The sequence below is a fragment of the Equus quagga genome, chromosome 11 (genome assembly GCF_021613505.1).
Source record: "Equus quagga isolate Etosha38 chromosome 11, UCLA_HA_Equagga_1.0, whole genome shotgun sequence".
NCBI lineage: Eukaryota > Metazoa > Chordata > Mammalia > Perissodactyla > Equidae > Equus > Equus quagga.
The window spans coordinates 78,925,667-78,945,994 of record NC_060277.1 but is presented as its reverse complement, the minus strand read 5'-3'; the positions used below and the strand labels follow the sequence as shown (position 1 = coordinate 78,945,994).

General features: G+C 43.9%; 1 protein-coding gene across 4 annotated transcripts in view; it reads left to right on the top strand.

Moving 5' to 3' along the window:
* RFFL (ring finger and FYVE like domain containing E3 ubiquitin protein ligase) overlaps positions 1-20,328 on the top strand; it is a 71,745-nt gene that overhangs the window by 1,507 nt on the left and 49,910 nt on the right. The window contains exon 1 of one of the 4 annotated variants that reach the window (XM_046675372.1): positions 5,375-5,548. The exons of 2 other annotated variants lie outside the window; for them this stretch is intronic. The gene's annotated coding sequence lies outside the window, so the exon portion shown is untranslated. Of the gene's footprint in view, positions 1-5,374; positions 5,577-20,328 lie in introns of those variants that run through there. One more of the 4 variants, XM_046675371.1, reaches the window with a different exon arrangement.

Here is a 20,328-nt window from a genome sequence, read left to right as displayed (position 1 = left end):
AAATGTCTGAATGGGTAGGCTTTGATGCATTTTAAAGATGGCAAAGGAGGAAAGCAGGAATGTTTTCCTCTTAATTTACATAGAAATTGGGTCCCCAGAGTGTATTTTTACATATCTCCCTGCAGAGGACCATTATAGGTCCTGGATTTGATATTAGGCAGAATTAATGTTGAGTCCCTACTATGTGCTAGCGCTTGATGACTTTAAGTCAGGCACTTGAACTCCCACGCCTCTCAGGCAAAAGATTCACGTATTGAGGCTGCTCCCTGCTGCAAGTAACCAACCTGCCTTAAAGAGGCTTAAACAATGACATTTACTCTCTCTAGTAACACCGAGGCCAAGGTTGGCTCATTGTCAAGGAGTGCAGAGCCTTTCCGTCTTTCTGCTCTGCTCTCCTTTTGTGTTGGTTTTATCATCAAGCTCCTTGTTCTCATCAAAGCGCGGATGCAGCCATTCTAAGCGTCAATTGAGACGTGACAATACAGTCACGCGTCCCTTAATGACTGCGATAGATCCTGAGAAATGTGTCTGTAGGAGATTTTATCATTGTGCAAACATCATAGGGTGTATGCGCACAAACCTAGATGGTATAGCTTACTACTTATGGGGCCACCGTCATATATGTGGTCCGTCGTTGACTGAAACATGAGGCACATGACAGTATCTACAGGCAGGAACATGATTGCCTCCTTGTGTCCTTTTAAGAACCAGGAAAACTCAGAACTTTCCTTCTAACCAAAGCAGACTTACCTCATGTCTCATTGGTGCAGAATTGCTTCATGCACCCACGTCTCTGTCATGGTATGGCAAATGGTATGGGACCACTGTGATTGGTTCAGACCAACCAGGAAATAGCCCTGGAGGTGGGGACAGGCTTTCCTTAAGCACATGCTGTGGCCATTGGTAGAAAATGGGGATGCTACCAGAAAGGAAGGAGTGTGCGTGGAGGAACTGGACGTTGGGTGGGCAACCACTAAGGCAAGTTTATTGAGGCTTTGTGTTTGGCCCTTTGTACACATCTCATTTAGACCTTAGGACAGCCTCGTGGCATGGGGAATCGTTCCATTTTACAGATGGAAAATGGGGGCCCAGCGAGGTTAAGGACATAATGATACGTGGCAGCCCAGAATCAAACTTGAATCTGTCTGATTCCAAACTCTACTTTCCATCCTCATGCTGCCTTCAGCTGTGAATATGGAAATGTTTCAATAATACTCTTTTTCATATGTTTCCCTCATAGCAGCCAAGGCTACACGTCCCAGCCTCTTTTCAGCTTAGCTCACCATAAAAAGCTGGATCAGAGATCTACTTTATCAGCTCTTTCTGATTTCCCCTAGGGAAGCGAAGAGAATGATAAACACTTGGAGAAGGGTGATATCATTGGTATTAAAGTGAACTGGAGGTTTAGGGGGAAATGAAGCTGAATAAAAAACAACAGGGTCTCTGCTCCCTAAGATGGGAGCCGGGGAGCAATGAGGGATTTAAATGCATATCCCACTAGGTTTCTGCTGTTTTCTGGCATGGAGTTGTGCTGGGTAGTTAGAACTGTCCAACTCGGTGTGTTGGGGATGGGCAATGGAGAAGGCTCTGTGATGCACGGAGCTTAAATTAGAGCTATGTATATTATTCATCGAAAGTTACTCTCAAAAAGGTGCTTTCCTTCGTTTTTTCCTGTCTTATTGCACTGGCTAGACTAACTCCTGGTATTAAGTTGAATAGAAGCAACAATAGCCACTGTCCTTGTCTTGTTCCTGATTTGAGTGGTGTATTTCCGAAATTTTAGCATTAAGTAAGGTGCCATGGATTTCCCATGCTTACCTTTTATCAAGGTAAAGAGACCTCATGGTGTTTCCTGTCTGTCCTGGAGAGGGAGGCCAGGTACTGGCTGTTACATCTGCCGTGCACAGAGTTTTCTCTCCCAGCCAATGGAAGGTCCATGCGTCCCGGAGCCGTACAACTGCACCTCAGCTGCTGCACAAGTTTGACTCCTTGAGTGGCCTTTGAATCCATCTCTTCCTGCCTCTCGGTAGCTTCTGGGTTTAGTAGCCTCAACCTAAACCTGGGTCTTGCCAGCAGACAATGGGGCCCGTGCTGAAAAGGATACAAAGTCAAGGAACAAGATGTTTTACATCTCAGCTACCTTGGTTGTAGCTCTGACACACACTTGCAGCGTGTCATTGGGTCAATCACTTAGCCTCTTTAAAGCCTTAGTTTCATCCACTGTGAAATGGGGGAAATACCTGCTGTGTACAAGTGCTTTCGGGTCGTATAGCTTATATAAAGCAGTGAATACTTTTCCAGGCATGTAATAGGCACTCAATCTCATATCATTGTGAGGTTTATGATGCTTAGGAGATACTGGTGACAGCTTCCTTCTGTCCCGGCAAGGCCAGCTTCATGCTAGTGTGACCAGTGCAGTGGCACAGAGCCCTCAGCTTAATTTAATGCTCTGCTCCTGCCATCCTGAAATTCTTAATACTTTTTCAGCAGGGGTCCCACATTCTGCACTATGCCCGGCAGACTAGCCTGTCCTGTATCCAGGGATGAGTAGAACTCTTGTACTGGCCCTTCTCTGCGGGAAACGCCCTACCACTGATTCCTTGGGGAATAACTCCCTCAGAGAGTAACCTCTCGTAGGAAAGTCAGGGTTAGTTAGCATCCTGTGTCTGTTTACTTCTAACTGTTCCTTTCTGGGGTAACTTACACAGCCTCTCTCAGAAAGGAACACTTTACATTTTACAAGATTTATTAGATGCAGAGAACTTAAGTGGGGGTGGTGAAGTGGAATGATGATTTGGGATTTTGGAATCAGGAAAAGATCTGGGTTTAAAACCCTGCCGGGGGGCTGGCCCCATGGCTGAGTGGTTAAGTTCGCGCGCTCCGCTGCAGGCGGCCCAGTGTTTCGTTGGTTTGAATCCTGGGCGTGGACATGGCACTGCTCATCAAGCCACGCTGGGGCAGCGTCCCACATGCCACAGCTAGAAGGACCCACGACGAAGAATATGCAACTATGTACCGGGGGGCTTTGGGGAGAAAAAGGAAAAAAATAAAATCTTAAAAACAACAACAACAACAACAAAACCCTGCCGGGCCCTTTCTGGCCCAATTGCTTGGACAAGATCATGTCTCTGTCTCATTGGTAAAATCTATGATGCAGGGGACTTAGATTTTCCTTATGGGTAAAATCTATGTCTCAGGGGAATTAAACAGATAACGTATGTAAAGCACCTTTCGCGGAGAGTCTGGTACATAGTAGGTGTTCAATCACCATTAATTTGTCTGGCTCTTGCCGGAAGTAACAAAAATCAGGGCACTAGGACTTACGAACGATGCTGCTACTAATAAAAGAAATAATATGATTTATTTTTTCACTACTGTTTGGGGAAAGGCATGTGCTTCATAAATATGTATTGGAAGGTACTTAGCAAATGAGTAGAAATAATAAAAATATGTCAAAGTAAACAGCTCCTATAAATATGTCACTTGGTAGACAAATTAGTGTTTTATTACCAGTAAATACTGTTGCTTGCCGAAAAGGATTTCAGATTACTTGCACAATGGGTACCTTATTGAGTGCCTCTGTGGAAGGGCACAATAAAGATGAAAAATAGTGATGGTGATAATGCTGAAGGTGGAAAAAGGAGACCACCTCACTTCAGGGATATGCACATTATTTAGTAGCATTCCAATGATTTAGCTGTAATATAGACCAGAGGGCCCAGAAAAAATGATTTTCCACAGCATGTCGTGAATCCAGACTCTGATTATTGGGTCCAATCAGTGGATGAAGCACACCCCATTTCAGAACTGAGTGCTCAGCTTGTAAACTAAGCTTCAAAAAGACATCTCTGGGTTGCACTCCATCCGTGTTCTGGACCTATTTACACTCTATAATTAACAGCAAGAGAAGGAGAGTTCCGGTGGAGAATCACACACCCATTTCAGAAATAAGAAAGGATGAACAAGGTCCTGGCATCTCAAGAGAAAAAGAACCAGAGAGGGGAAAAGAGGAAACAATAAATGCCTTCGTGGGGGAAAATAAAGCCCTGGAGAGAGGCAGGGAAGACAGGCAGGGAATTGCCTCAAGGAAAGTTACTGAAACAGCCAGGTAGGAGAAGGATGGGCACGTTTAATTCAGGTGCAAGAGGCGTCTGGAAGGTCAGTGTTTCTGTGCATTCCTGGTGGTGGAAAGATATGGTTTCAAATTCCAGCTCGGCCTTTTTCTAACTGTCTGGCTTTGGGTAATAACTTGGGAATAACAGTACTCAGTTTGCTGGGATGTGAAGATTGGAAATAATACTTATGAAGTGACAGAGTCTGCATGTATAAATGACATCATTTTTACCTCACTTTTCCTTGTGATATTTCTTATTTTAAAATACAAATTGCTCAGAACAACTCTGGGACGTCTTGATAGGATCCTAAAGCATAAGAAAACTGTCACTAGACACTGTCAGAAGACGGATTCGAATTTATGTTATTTTCATGACTAGGCATTTTCTTAGCCCCCGTGCCTAATGATCCCCCATGCGACACTGGTGCTTTATAGTTTCCGAAGCACTTTTATGTGCATTAGCTCATTTAATCCTCATACCAACTGCACTCGTTCCTTCAGGGATGAGGAAACCAGAGTTCAGAAGGTTAAGGACCTGCTGAAAGGTATACGCTGACGAATGGCCAGGGTGGGCTCCTTGCACAGAGTCATTTTCATTCTACCAGGGTTTTCTCTGAGCAGTTCCCTCACCGTCCTGATGTGAAACTAGCTAACCCCGGGACGGTGGGGGGGGAGGCGGCGGGAGTTTAGACTGGGAAACGCTAGATGACGGAGGTGCAGTAGAGTGGAACCAGCATGGGCTTTGATGTCTTATAGATCTGGCTCCCAGCTGTGGGACCTTGAATAAGCTAGTGAACCCTAATGGGCCGGGGTTTCCTCCATCGTAATTTGGGGAAACATCACGTGCTTATAGCATTGTTGCCAGGAACAATGCCATACGAAACTCAGGCAACTTTCAAACTTTTATTATGAAACGAGTTCAGAGACGTTAACGGACTCGCTCAAGGTCACCCAGCTGGACTATGACCCAGCCGAAACTGGGACGTGGACCCTTCAGCTCCTCGCGCAGTCCGGTGACCAAGGCGACGAGGAGCAGCTGGCTCGCCTACACAGGGGAACCGACGCCCAGCCGGAACGCAGGCTGCGTCGGCCCGCTCCCAGCGGCCTAGGCTCCGCCAGGGGGCGCGCGCGGGGCCGCGCTCTAGCCGCGCGCGCCTGGCTCCTCTCTATGGTGGCTCGGGCGCGGCGGGCGCGGCGGCGCGCTCTCGCGAGGGGGCGGGGCCGCGCGGGGGGGGCGGGGCCGCGCGGGGGGGCGGGAGCGGCCGGGCCGGGCGGCTGGGGATGGGTGGGGGGGGGCCGACTTCCTGGGGCCGCCCGTGAGGATGTCGCGGCCGCCCCCCGGTGCCCCTCAGCCCTCGAGACGCCGCCGCGGCCGAGCCAGGAGACCCCCCGCCTGAGGCGTCCGCGCTGCAGATCCGGCCCCTCCTCTCCCAGGTGCGGGCCGGGCAGGCGGCCGCGGCAGGTGAGCGCCCTGCCCGGGGCGGGGGCCTGGCGGAGGCCGGGGTGGGGGACGCTGCTCGGCCTCGGGTCTCGCCGTGGGCTGGGGGCGCCGCCTCGGTGCGGGCGCGGCCTGGGGCTCCCCTTGCGTAGGCGGGATGGAAGTCGCCGCATTCAGGCTAGCCCGCACCTGTCCCATGAAAAGTCCTCTCAGTGCATTTCACCTGTGGGGACAGTAACAGGAGGCGCGTGTCCTCAACGGTCTCCTGTCGCCCTACAGACCGGCAAGTTCAGTTGGCTTGTGGGGGCAAGATGCCGCTTACGGCGGAGGAAACTGAGTCAGGTCGGCGGCGGCCTGCGTGCCCCTTTAGAGGCGCTAGCCTGGCCCTGCTTCCTAGTGGAGGAGCCCTGCGGGCTTCTCGGAGGAGGAAGGCGGCTGGAGTTCGGAGGCTTGACGGAGAAGTTTGGGAATGTGGTTTCCCCCCAGGGTCCACCGTTCCCTCTTTTGGGAGTTGTCCTCTGTTTGTTGGCGGTGATGTGTGTGAGGTCGCCGAGGGCTAAGACGGAGGGGGAGGTGCGGCCTCTCTCCGGCCGGCTGCCCGGGAGACGTTCGCCGAGGCGTGGGGACGGATGGCTGGACCAGGGCGGCCGGCGCGATGCAGGCGTCTGTGCTCAGGGCTTGAGTTCAGGCTGGGAGATAGAAACAGCAGCGTATTTCCTCCTTTCGGTTGGTCTGTCATTTGTTCTAAGGGGAGAAAACGGCTTGTGTAATCAAGGAAGAGTGCCCCATGCTCCTCCCAGCCTACCCTAGGGAAGAATTATTGTTAGCTTGGAAATAGGGTTTTACCCACAGCTGTCACTTTGCACCCTGGCTAAAGGCCAGAGTGACGTGATGAACAAACGTCTCCAGGTGCATGGCCTTCTTAGAAAGCAGTAAGTCCCTTTTACAGGTGGTTTGGAGGCCAGAGAAGACTTTCCTGTCACTCTCGTTGGTACAGCTGTTTGGAGCGTTGTGGTTTTCCCGGTGACCGTTCAAGTTACTGAAGTGTGGCCAAGGCTGTGCATTTATTGAACCGTTTTCTAAGGAATGGGAGTGGGCAGGGGACGTGGTGCTGGGCCGAGTCTGTATACCCGGTTCTAGGGTTGGGAGCTGGCAGTGACATTTCCTTTCTCTTCAGGGGATTTCAGGTCTGACAGCTTCTTTATCCTTTGTTCCTGACTGCATTCTCTTTCACATTCAAGGAAATAGATGATTGCAAGCCTTTCTCAAACTTCATGGCATATTTCCTAATAATTCTGGACCTCAGAGTACAACCTGTAAATTACAGTTTATTCAGAGGTGTTATTAAGTGTGAAAATTATATATAACTATTGCAGATTTGTGGCAGGGCTAACTAATAACTTGATTGTGCTTGAAGAAAATTTCCATGTAATCTAAGACACACACACGCACACACACACTTGAATGTCTATGTCTGATTACAAAGATCAGCCCACTAAAAACTTTCATATTGAACAGGTATCCTGGCTGTTTACATTCAGGGATCAAGGATTGTAAACCTCTAAATTGACTTAATTTAACCAATTGCTAAAATAATACACACAAAGAGAGAGCTGTTCTCAGAAAGGTTAGAAGTTAATTTGTTTTCAAACTTTCTCATGGCCAAGCCAGTTGACATAATTCTGCTTAGCACCATCTGATAGGAATGCCTCTTTAAGGGCTCTTAAAATAGCAGTGGAAAAGGCGTTTTCAGTTAACCAGCATTTAAACAGACAAGACAAACAGCACCAATAACAAAAAAGGGCCCCATTTCTTCCCTCTTTACGTGTTCATTGTGATGTTTAAAACAGCCACACCCATCTGTAAGTGTTGTGCCTACGACTTTGTGAAAACACCTACATAAACCTAAGGAGTCTTAGGGGGATTAATTCCACTTTCATTTTTTATTCTTATAATAGAACCTTTAATACTGCTATTGTTTTAATGGTAGATTAGAGACTTTTTTAGCAAACTTGTACTGGCTGTAGTGTTTGTTTTAGGAGGAAAGATTTCACCTCTGCACCTTGGAATCCCATAACCCATGCAGTACAGAGCTAAGTTATAATTTAGAGTTTAATGAGAATATATGGTTTAGATTCCTATTGGTGAAGTCTCAAGGGATGAAGTGCCCCCTCATTATTATTATTGTTTGGTAATGGTTACTGGTTATTGGTAGTGGTTACTCGTGTTTAGGTAAGAAAGATTTTCACAGTTGTAAGCACGATCTTTTTATATCCAAACACATAAACTCCCACTCGTTCGATAGGGAAATTGTGTGGTCACTTTCTTATTTTGTGACCTTATATTATTCACGGAGTTTTAAAATCCTAAAACCACTTGTGCTCTTAATATCTTAATATCTCCGTAATATCTTACATGAAAGGCATCCCGGAGAGGTAGGAATCGTTGGCTTCATGTGTTGAAAGACAGCTCTCCCAGTTTCCGGGATTTATCAGTTGCTGTTGTTAGGACAGTGGTTTTATCTGATCCCATAATGCCATTCTTAGTTAAACCCATTCTCCTCCTTTCTCTTCATTAAGACGGCCATGAAGTTTCTTTGCTTTCTCTTGATCAGGTTGAATATTCCACATTTTTTATGCATTTGGGCCTATTAATGTTCTGAATTGAAGCTGAGCAGTTGTTTAAGAGAATCCTTCTGCGTGTTTTTAAACATTTTCCTTTTTCAAAGCAAGCGTAAAATCTGCATTTCCTCTGGGGTAAAACCAGCTCTTCGAATCTGATAGAAAAACAGAAGCTGGTTTTTCTGGCTGTCAAACAAGATGAAATCTTCCTAACCTTTCCTTACTTTCTGGTTTTGCCAGTACAGTTACTAGTGACTAGTCATGAATGAGGAACCAGGAGGCATTGGGAGATCCTGAAGTCTCCTGAATCATCAAAAGAAGGTCACTTTGGATTTAGTGCAGCTTTAGCCTTTTTAGCGTTTTATTGCAAAGAGTTTCCAAAAGCCAACCACGCCTTGAACGATTCAGTACCCAGCAGTTGGCGACTGAGTCACTGAGGGGTTCTTTAAAAACAGATTTCCCAGCCCCACCTCCTGGAGATTGAGTGGGTAAGTGATGACTGAGAATCTACATTTTAAAAACCACTCTGGCATCTATTTCCAGAGTTCCCCAAGTGATTCTGATATTCAGCCAGGTTTGGGAACCACTGATGTGTTGCTTTGAAATTCTTTATAAATTGCCGGTCCCTTTAAAAGCATCATTATGTTATCCAGGATGTTTGATTTGCTAGAATAGCCTATTTCCGAGTCATGACAGATAACAAAGAGCTTTTATAACTTTTATGTAAATTACTTTACAGAGAGGCCCCCTCTGCTGTATTATCTATCAGGAGTCATGAGGGAGGGTTGATAAAAGTAGCATCCTTTATTTCCTGAGTGGACAAATGAATGATAATGTGGAAACAACTGGAGGTCTGAATAGGTCGTCGAATCTAGTTATGATCAGTGTTGGATAGGAGACAAGCCTGGGAACTCTAGGTAGGCTGCTTTAAAAATAAAGCTAACTTGCCAGATGTTTCATTTCTACATAGCTGAAGCGCTAATTGAAAATAATGGATGCTTGATAGTCAATAAAATTTAGCAGAGGTCCTTTGCGGAGTTCATGGAAGGAACAAAAATTGCTGAAATACAGAACCATCAGAGGTAAAACAGAATCGGGCACTAAATATGTTAGTTGGGGAATTAAACTTGGGAAAACCCTAACAATTTAGGAACTAGACAAACCTGGTTTTGAATCCCAGCTCCTCCATCTACTTTGGACATGTTACTTAACCTCTGTGAGCTTCATTTCTTCATTTGCAAGATGAAAATAGTACCTGGTAGGATGGTTATATGGGTTAAAAGAGAGAAAATGTGTTCTTTGTACATTGTAGGCAACTCAATGAATGTTCTTTTCTCCTCTTTCTCATAGGATTTTTATTCTGTAGGCTCAAGATGTCTTTCTAAATCCAGCCTTTTCTATATCTCTTTCTAGGAATATCTACTCAGTCAGCTCTTTTAGAAAATGTATGAAAGAATGAAGATTAAAGTTAAGAACTAGAGAATATGGGTAAGAAGAATGAGTCATAGGACACTTAAAATTTTTGTTTTTAGAATGAGTGGAGTGTAGGCATATATCCAGAATTCCTGTCTGCAGGAATAAATTAATAGATTCTGCCTCATGTATCTGGGTGGTAGCCCGCGAGCTCAGATCAGGCTAGGAAGCTTTGAAGGTGGCCTGGTTAAGGAGCACCTGACATCCATTTCTTGCCTCATCTTCCTTTCTCCCTTTTGGTCTTTTTTGTTTCTCTTTCCCTCTCTCCTCCCTTTCCCTATTTCAAACCGCCTTTCCTTTCGACTTGCCAATCATGCCACAATAATCCCAGGCCAGGCCCCTGGAACTCAAGGCTAAAAGAGGTTGCTAGTTGCTAACACCTGTCTCCTAGCTAAATGAATAGGCTCTTTTGTGGGCAGGATGTTAAAAAAGCTATTAGTACAATACTGGCTTAAAGGACCTATTAATGATACAGCATATGTAAATCACAGAGTGATTTAAGGCCATTTTAGAGATTTGTTTCTACATATTTATTTTTTAAATTGAATCACGATGTTTGAATTTTTACATCTAAACCCTGAATCTGTTTATTGCCCAAACAGACTAATTTCTGTCGTATTGATTGGGAATCATTTGTATTCTAAGGAAGTTTCTCCCCTTAAGGGCTTTTGTATTGTTCGGCAAATGTCTAACTAGTGGGTAATACAATTAAAGTTTTGTTCACTGCACTGCTGACATAATTAGTTTAATTTCTGCTCCTTATATGTTTCTGTTGGCAGCTGGGAAATTAAAATACTAGACGTTGCATAAAACTGCTTTTTTGAGGGGTGATTTTGCTGTCAGTTGGATGGACGTAGGCCCCAGGGTACATTTTTTAAGATGTCTTCAACTTTACTGTAATAGTCTCTCTCTCTCTCTCTCATTAATGTATTAAGACACATAATTGGCTGTTTAAGCATTCAGAAGAGACAATGTTTGGCCTTTACCCCGTGGTTATATTTTTTCCTATGTCTCTTTTGAGGAAGTGTATGTAATTTCTGGAAACCGATAAGTATATTAGAGTTACACGAGCATGTGAACTTTTGCAAAGACTAGAGGATGGGGTGGCTTTCTCTGATAAGCTGTATTATTTAATTCCCTCCCCAATCGCTGCTCTGTTCTTTTCAGATCATCGCGCCTGCAGACCTGATGTGGAAGTGGAAAGGCTCTGATGCCTGGCAAATCCTCTTCTCAATTTTTCTATGATACGTTTCACAGAAACGGCTCTAGTTTTCAGGAACAGAAGTCGCTCTTGAGAAGACTGTACATTTAATTACCCTAATCCACACTTCATTTCCTACAGGATTCTGGGAGAGATTCTCACCAGGCTGCTGCTTTCGTGGAGTTCTGACCTACACAGGTTTTTGTTTCTGTTAAGGCTGCTAATCCTTTTTTTTTCTAAAATGGAAAGTGACCTTGGTCTGGTAATTTCTCCATTGTCCTCTCCTATAAAAAGATACAGCAAAACCTTCTTGCTCTCTCAGCAGCCTTTTTTAGAGGCTACCACCTGTGTGCTGAATTTGAACTTTTAAACAATTTTGTTGAGCTAGTGTTATTTGACTTTTTAAGTTGCCCCTCTCCAGTGCTACAGGTTGAGCCGACATCTCCTAGTTTAACGTTTACATGGCTTTTCTAGAATTTCATACACAGATATGGTTTCGTTATCTCTGGGCTGTGTAGTGGTCAGGTCTCCCTGGGACAGCCTTTTGTTTGCACCAGGTCAGTTCTCAGAGTAGAGGAAGCCCACCGCCATTTGAACTCCTTGGAGCCAGGCTGATTTGCTGCAATGTTTTAACTGTCTTCATCCTCTTTAAAGAAATGCTGCCTAGTCATCCTGAAATTTACAGGAAGTTAGGCCAACTGGAGGCTCTGCTGGCCTCTGAGTTGTTGAATGTAATTCCTTAGTAATCAACGCCATTGTTTATTTGCAACTGCTGGATTATGTTAAAAGACTTAAAAAAAAGGGCTTTTCTTAAGTAAATGGAGTGTTGTCCTCTCCTACCCCGTCCTCTTCTTGTTGTACTCTTTGTGTTTTGGAAAATCTTTCTAGTCTTAGTCCTGATCACACATCTACATTCTTAGAGGCACATGAATCAATATATTTTATGCTAATATATATATAGGAAAGCGTGTTGTCCCTCTAGCAATTTCTCTGAATCTTCTGTGTTTTTTTCACTTTCATAATGATTAAGATGTCTGCTTGAGGAATAACCAAGCCTCGTCTGTCGACGTCTAACCTTTGCTTAGGTCTTGAGTCAGTGGGTCCACAGCCAATTAATTATGACCATGTTAAATTATTATTTTGCATGGTGTGAAAGAAGTTTACCAGATCATAAACCTTTATTTGAAAATGCTGGACAAAAGGAACGATCTAATTTGGGGAAAGAGGGTGGAATGTTTTCTAGGGCTTTAGCAGGAGTGGGTCAGCTGAAGTTCAGCTGGTTTGAGGAATCCTTAGTCAAGGGTGGTTCTTGGAAGAGGGAGGAATTGTTTTTGCAGATTAGCCATTGTTTGGGCCATTCGGGTTTTATGGGGGTGAAGAGGAACAGTTAGAGGCTAAAATTTTGTGCAAGGGATGTGGGGTGGGAGGGAAGAACTGCTGCGGCTGGGATTTGGCCAGTCCACAGTGGAAAATTCTTAGTTCTTCAGATTCTCTCACATTTGTCTGCCTCTGTTTCTACCTTTTGGGCGTGGCTAGACTCAGCTACCATTCTTGGTCATTTTATCATATACCTATGAGGAGTTAATCATTCTGAGTCAGAGTTGAAGTTTACCTTAGCCAGTGTTTGCTACAGAGCAGGTGGGGATGGAGGGGTGCCAGAATATTCCCAGAGAGCTTGACAAAGGGCACTCTACGTTCCCTACTACCCTCATCATATGGTTGGACCCAGCACTCCAGGTAACTCTGAATCATCACCCCCACACCCATTGATCTGGCTGTGTTTCCCAACTCTCTGACTGTTGACACGGTTGCAGACCAGCAGCTTGTTGAACAGCGACAGGGAACCAACTGATTAATGGGGGCCATAAAAATGATAGAAAGTCTGCAGCTTCACCTCCAGATGATCTTCATTGGATTCCTAAATTTTATTTATTTCATATAATTTTTTATATAGCACATCAACATGTCTCTTGTACTACCAAAACTGATATTAAAAATGAAAATATATTGACAATTTTATCTAATTCGGTTTTTATTTGAGATACAGGCTGTCCACACCTGCACTGTTATTTGTGGAAATGCTCACAAATAGCATCCTGAAATCTTTCCCCTTGTCTCATCTTTTTAGAAGCAACACATACGTAAAAATAAGCCACTAGTTTTGTTTGGGAGGGATTGATACAAAATTTCTTGTCAAGAAAGTAGCTTTTGATGCCATAGCATGTAAATGTTTACATACATGTTAATATACGGTTGAGGGGCCGGCCTGGTGGTGTAGCGGTTAAGCGCACACGTTCTGCTTTGGCGGCCCAGGGTTCACTGGTTTGGGTCCTGGGTGTGGACATGGCACCACTTGGCAAACCATGATGTGGTATGCATCCCACGTATAAAGTGGAGGAACATGGGCATGGATGTTAGCTCAGTGCCAGTCGTCCTCAGCAAAAAAGGGAGGATTGGCAGCAGATGTTAGCTCAGGGCTAATCTTCCTCAAAAAAAAAAAATACATTTGATCTTCCCAACCAAACATCATTTTTTAAAATGGGGAAAAGTTGAAATTTTTTGTTATATATTACAAATATGAAAACATACTAAAACATGCTTTCTGTAAGTTTTAATATACTGATTTTAAAAAGGTTTTTTTACCTAAAATAATTTCTTTGTCAGGGATTACACACAAATTGTGATCTTTTTATATTCCTAAAGGCATTAGTAAGAATATATATTACGACAATAGATGTCAGATTTTAGCGTGTGTCAGTGTCTCCTCGGTACTTGTAAAAATTGCAGAGTCCTGGTTCCTAGCCCAGACCTATAGAATCATTGTGTTTGGGAATGAAGCTGGGGATTCTGATGTAGCTTATCTGCAGACCACACTTGGAGAAAGTATTGCCGTGAGAAAGAACCACACATTTAAAAAATAATAATAAGGCTGAGAAATGCTGATGTTAGAGGGCTGCCTTTATTTTGCAGAGGAGGAAGGCAGGGCACAGAGAAGTAAAGGGACCCAGACTCACCCGGGGTCTCCAGCAAGTTTGTTGGCTCTTGCAGATCAGCAGTGAGGTCTTTTAACTCCTAATTCGGTGCTCTTTCCATTAGATTACACCATGGTCTACCTTATTACTGGTTTTTCTTTTCTTTTTCTTAAAGATTTTATTTTTCCTTTTTCTCCCCAAAGCCCCTCAGTACATAGTTGTATATTTTTAGTTGTGGGTCCTTCCAGTTGTGGCATTTGGGACGCCACCCCAGCATGGCCTGACAAGCAGTGCCATGTCCGTGCCCAGGATCCAAACTGGTGAAACCCCGGGCTGCTGAAGCTGAGCGCTCGAACTTAACCACTGGGCCACAGGGCCGGCCCCTGGTTTTTCTAATTACCTTCAAATCAGAAGCTATAGGATAGTGAGGGCAAGGGTGCTTTGATCCCAGCAGAACAATAGATGACTAAACTGGCACTCTAGTGTGAAAGGTTAGTGCTCTCCAACTCTCTGTAATGAAGGACCAGTTTTGTAAGGTTTCTTTCTAATCTGTTACCAACTAGTGTTTTTATAAAGTACAAGAAAAATAAATTACCAGAAAGAGTATGCACTTGGATGAACAGCAATGTATTACTTACTGTGATTTTTTGTGTTTATATTGACGTGGACCTCTATGGAGGGTGTGTGACTACACACTTAGAAACTTGATATCAGAGGTCATTGATCGTGTTTTTTCTTATGCTGCCTGTAACTCAAGCAGCCCGCTGAGAACTCCCATTCCTGCTTGGGAAAAGAGGTTCCATCAGTTGATGATTTGCTAGATCAGCACCACAATTTTAATACTTGGGGATTAGGTGAGGGATTCTTACCTTTAACGTATTTAAGAATAAATTGATAGGACTTACGTTTTGTGCTTGTAGCAGGAGAGATATTTACCTCTTTTGACTAAACGCTAGAAAGGAGTTTCTAACTTCTTGGCTTGTAACTTTACTCATAGTTAATTAAGATGTTTAAAGGTGGGAGACAAAATCAAATTTGGAAGTGCATGGTTTCTTTGAGGCACTTCTGTCTGTTTGCTTTTTAGACGCCTTTATAAGTATTCTAGGAACAAGGATTATTGGTTTGTGTGGCTGTAATGTCAGAATGAGTGTTGATTTGGAGCAGGGGAAAAAAATCTCTCCCTGCACGCTGTGTGTCCTGGTTTAATTGCTTAGTTGGATGAAATGTCAAACTTGATAGATTATTGGAGCGCTGTTATTTTGGTAGTTAAACAATAATGAAACTGTTTGGATGTTTGCGAGGAACACTGCTCCCTGTGTCTGGACTTTGCACTGGAGAAAGTTTCAATTGTTCAGAAGCAATACTAGTTAAAAAATGCAGCTTCTGTGGCTCTCAGCACAGCTGTCTAAATTACTAGCTATGTTAGGGCCTTTGGACAAGCATTGTCTGAAAACTTTTGAAAACAATTTATGTTTCTAAATCCAAAATGTCTATGGTTGTTCCCTGAATAGTTGGGAAACCTAGCAATGAAGAAAGGTATGGCATGTGTCTAGGTTATTCAGGTCAAGCCTTTTTTCTTTAAGCATCTCTGGAATACACTCTGTCTTCCTAACTGGAGCCGGGTGGCAGTGTGGGCTGTTATGAGACTGTCTTCTCCCTGGGCCTTTCTTTCCTAGTTAGTGACTATTCAGTAGGACAGCAACTTGTCAGGCTGTGTGCCAGCCTGCAGGGGACTTTTGTAATTATGACCTTGATTAGGAAAGAAGGATGGGGCACATGAGTGAGGGTACAGATGTTTTTGAAAATCTCTCTGCCTGCTCTGGGAAGGCTTGAATTTTCGCTCTGAACATTTCATTTGGTGAAGTGTGTTATAAAACTGTCTTTACAAAACCGGCCCCTTTCCTATTGAAATCACATGCTGCCCACGAGAGCTCGGGAAGTGTTAGGCATGCTCAGAAGGGTTTATTTTATTCATTCCATTGTGTAAGATGACACTTTTTTCTGAATGAAATTGTGTGCATTCTTTGGTGGAAGTTGGGGGAAGGCTTATTCTTGTCTAAAAGTATGAGAGAATTTTGTGTAAGAGTGATCAAAAGACTGACATTGCTTTTGCTGCGGGATACTTCTCTTCGAGCCATATTTTACTTGTTTAAAAACTACTGGTAGTTATTGCGTGCTTACCGTGTGCCAGGGACAGTACTCTGAATTCATTTCATCCTCCCAACAATCCTAGGAGGTATGAGTACTATTATCTATGTTCCACAGATATGAAAAGGCTGCACAGAGAAGTTAAATAGTGGGCCTAAGGCCACACAGGATTTGAAGCCAAGTAGGCGAACTGTGAAGGTGGAGCTCTCAATCGCCAGCCTACAGCTGCCTCACACTCTGTCAGCTCATCTCTCACGATGACTTTTCAGAGTAGGTCTTTAGAAATAGGTTCCATTTCATGTAACGTGGGCTTATAATTGTCCTTCTACACATGGGCCTCCTTGTGTGGAATGTGATTTATAAATGATATTAGCAATCCTCGGGACTCGTTTTACTAGTTTTAGTTCTATTAGTACTGAAGAATTGTTTTATAGTTTATTCCTGATTCTAAAATTATACTTTGTATAAACAGCTAAAGCATTGAGTTAGAGGAGAATTTGTTGGTGGTTTTCCGTTTTTCAATTTCTGGGGGGACTTCTTCCTGTTTGTCAGTGGGCCTTCCCAGTAAATTCACTTCCATGTAAGCTATGTGATGTAGGTGCCCCACGGGGCCTCAGGTTGTAAGCGATAGTGGAGTGGACGGTGCTAGACCACTTTCAGTAAGAAGCCCTGATCCGTTAGAAAGTAAACCTTTGTTATCTGGACTCCAGACGTGAGGTCCTGTGAGGACTGGCTTAGAGAATCGCAGGAAGCATCATTGTAATTGTTCCCACCAACCTCTCCCTCACATTTTGGGGACTGCTGTTGAGACTTTTGTAAGAGAAACTGTTTGTGGTAAGAAGCTTGTCACGTGTGAGGTGCCCTTCCTGGTAACCACATCTTTCACAATTTGTCTAATTGCTGCAGTTTTCTGACACTTTTGATTTCAGGCAAGATGCTTGGCTGAATGCTGAGCTGAAATCGCCTTGAGAGTTCTTTCTGCCTGAGTTCCTTCTGCGGCCTTCTGGCTCATTGCTTATGGCTCTGGGGGAGCTCGGATAAAAATACCTGGCAGGATAGAGCACAGGTAATGGCTGAAATGTATCTCAGTGGTTGGGCCAGCAACTGATTCATGCTTCAGGAGTCTTTGTTTTTTCTGGCATAGTAGGGACTGCAAAATAATATGAAATGTGCTTTGCTTTACAAACTTTTCACCTTTCTTGGTTCCGCATAGTGGTGGGACAGTTGAATGAATAATTGCACTTTCATCATCACCCCGCTTCCTCCATCACCCCTAATCCTTGGCAGCCAGGAATCTGCTATCTCTATAATTTTGTCACTTCTGAAATGTTATGGAAATGGAATCATAGCAGTATGTGAGCTTCTGAGATTGGCATTTTTCATTTAGCACGATGCCCTTCATCCAAGTTGTTGTGTGTAACAGTGCTTCATTCCTTTTATTGCTAAGTAGTATTCCATGGTATGAATGTACCACAGTTTTTTTTAACCATTTACTTATTGAAGGGCATTTTGATTGTTTCTAGTTTTTGGCAAGTACAGATGAAGCCGTTATGAACATTTGTGGACAGGTGTTTTGTGGACACGTTTTTTTGTTTTAAAGATTTTTAAAAATTTTTCCTTTTTCTCCCCAAGGCCCCCTGGTACATAAATGTATATTTTTAGTTGTGGGTCCTTCTAGTTGTGGCATGTGGGATGCCGCCTCAGCATGGCCTGATGAGTGGTGCCATGTCCGTGCTCAGGATCTGAACCAGCGAAACCCTGGGCCGCTGAAGCGGAGTGCACGAGCTTAACCACTCGGCCACGGGGCTGGCCCTGGACACAAGTTTTAATTTCTCTGGGTTAAGTCCCCAGGAATACAGTTGCTGAGTATTAATGATAAGTATATGTTTAGCTTTTTAAAGAAACTGCCAAACTATTTTCAAGGGGGGCTGTACCATTTTATGGTCCCACCAGCAATGTATTCGATCCAGTTTCTCTGCATCCTTGCCAGTATTTGGTATTGTCACCATTTTTTATTTTGGCTTTTCTAATAGATAGCATATTTGTTTTTTAAGTTCATCAGATTACTTAGTAAAACTGATTTGACTGACAAAGAGCAAAGATTTTTGAGTTGTGTGTTGTTAGCCCTCTGTGTGGCTCTCCCTCTGTAGTGTTCAGTGGTCTGCTGACTTGCTTTCTAATCCCCCCGTGACGCTTTCCTTGAGAGGGGGTAGACTAACCAAGACTAACCTTGGTGGAAGCAAGGAGTGCGAGCACAAGACTAACTCTCTTCCTTTACCCGGCAACACCTAGCACAGCACTGTTTGTAGCACAGTGCTGCTGGTGGTGGTGAAGGAACCAACGATGCTATCCCAAGACTGTGAACTTTTGGTTAATTTTTTATAAATTTGCCTCAATGAATATAGCCTTAAATATGCTGAAAATTTGGCTCAGAATGGCCCTAACAACTTGTTCAAATTGTTCTTGTTTCAGTTTATTTATCAAGTGATCTTAGGTACTTTATTCTGGTAATAGTAATTAGTGTACACTGCTCATTCTAAAATAGCACAGAAGTGTCTGTATAAAGCAGAAGGTAAACCCCCATCCCTGCCGGAAGTAACTATTAAATGGTTCTAGACTTTTTAACTCTATGTGTTTTGTTTCTTTCTCTATGTATGTATGTATTCTGTGTGTGTGTGTGTGTGTGTGTCTGTGTGTATTCCCCACCTGCTGTTCTGTAGTGCTTTTTTTTTCTTCCAGTGGGTAATGTATTATGGGCATTTTTCCTGTGATTTATTTTTTGAGCACTTAATGCCTGGGACAAAGCTTTGGGTTCCTTTCTCTAACCTTCTTGTGTTTTCTTATAAAAGGGATAAGAGAGATACCTTTGAAACACCTGAACTATATTTTCTTCCTTGTTACGTGGGTTTGGGTTGAAATAAGACTGTAGCTTTATTTGCAAGTAAATCAGTAGAATTCTGGATGTTAGGATCTATGTAGCCACCTAGTAATGCAAGTCGGATTTCTGATGTGATCTCTTGCAGAACCTTGGGGGAAGCCAGAACTGTGAGCAGTCATCTTTAGCGAATGTCTAGTCCTTCGGGTATTTGTCTGCTCGTCAGGTGCTTAGTCAGATGGAGTGTTTCCTTAAGTGCTCCTGAAAGGCACAGTTCAGTCTTTATTTTGGAATGTCTCCTCCTGTCTTCTCTCCCTCTTGCATTACTTTGATTACCTTGATGGGACATCCAAGCTGTGCAGCTCATCCTTTTATTTCCATAGCCTACAGAAACCAGTTTGAAGATTAGTTGTAGGTGAACAAGTAATCTTATCTACTTGGCTGGAAATCTCCCGTCAAGATGAAACACATGTCACCAAAGGCCTCCTAGACTTGGGGATGTGAACAAAGGTAACTTAATCTTGTGGCGTTTTTAATGGAAACCAGGGTGAAAGTTTAGGAAGTTTGACTTATTGGAGACAGGGCACGAGTCTGAGGAGAGAGTGGGAGTGGGAGGGGCAGGAGTGTGTGTAGAGGAGAAGAATCAAGAGGTGTACAATAAAGAAGATTTATGAATTCAGGAAGTCGTCAAAGTTGAATTACAGAACCTTTTGTTTTGGGAGAGTAGTTACTGGGGGATAGGACAGGAGCGTGCTAGTCACTTCATTGAAGCTGTTGGCCTTGTTTAAGGGATGGAGTTTGACAAGGGCCTTTCCCCTGCCCTTCTTCTGTATTAGCAGCTCAGGAAAAAATGAAGAAATAGCTTTGTAGAGAAAATTATGCCCATCACATGCTTCCAAGATTGCCGTTGCCAGGTTTCTAAAGTGAGCTCCTCAAGAAAGCAGTTTGGTTACGTTGCTGACTTCCTTTCTCCCAATCTTGTCATCAGGTCCTCAGACTGTGTCTTCTCAGCCTTGGATTCTTCCTTTTCCTGCAGGTTTGCTACTCTGTCAATCCCTGACACTTAGGAACCTAGAATTTCACTGTGCCTGAGGAAGGCTGATATACCCGCGGTATTGGATACCTTTCTGAACTATGGAGTGTTATACCAGAGTGGATAATAGAGTGCCCCCAGTCACACTATGGAACAGATTCTGGTAACTGCACCAGCAGGGACACACTCTGTTCCCGTGCCCTCACGCAGCTCAGGGGTGATTTTGCTGCAAAGTGCTGTGAATTGGGTTGAACCTCACGCAGTGCCGGTTCCTATATCTGAACATGAAAGTGGCTGGTTAAAGATTAAAAGGACTGTCGGGTCCTTCTGGCCCCAAGATGGAATGATTCCCGCCGTGGCGACAGCTTTGGCTCCCAGGAGAGGCCATTTTATACAGCAGGTCTGTGCTTCCACATGCTCCAGTAAGCCTGCGTCGGCTGATGCTCTGGTGAT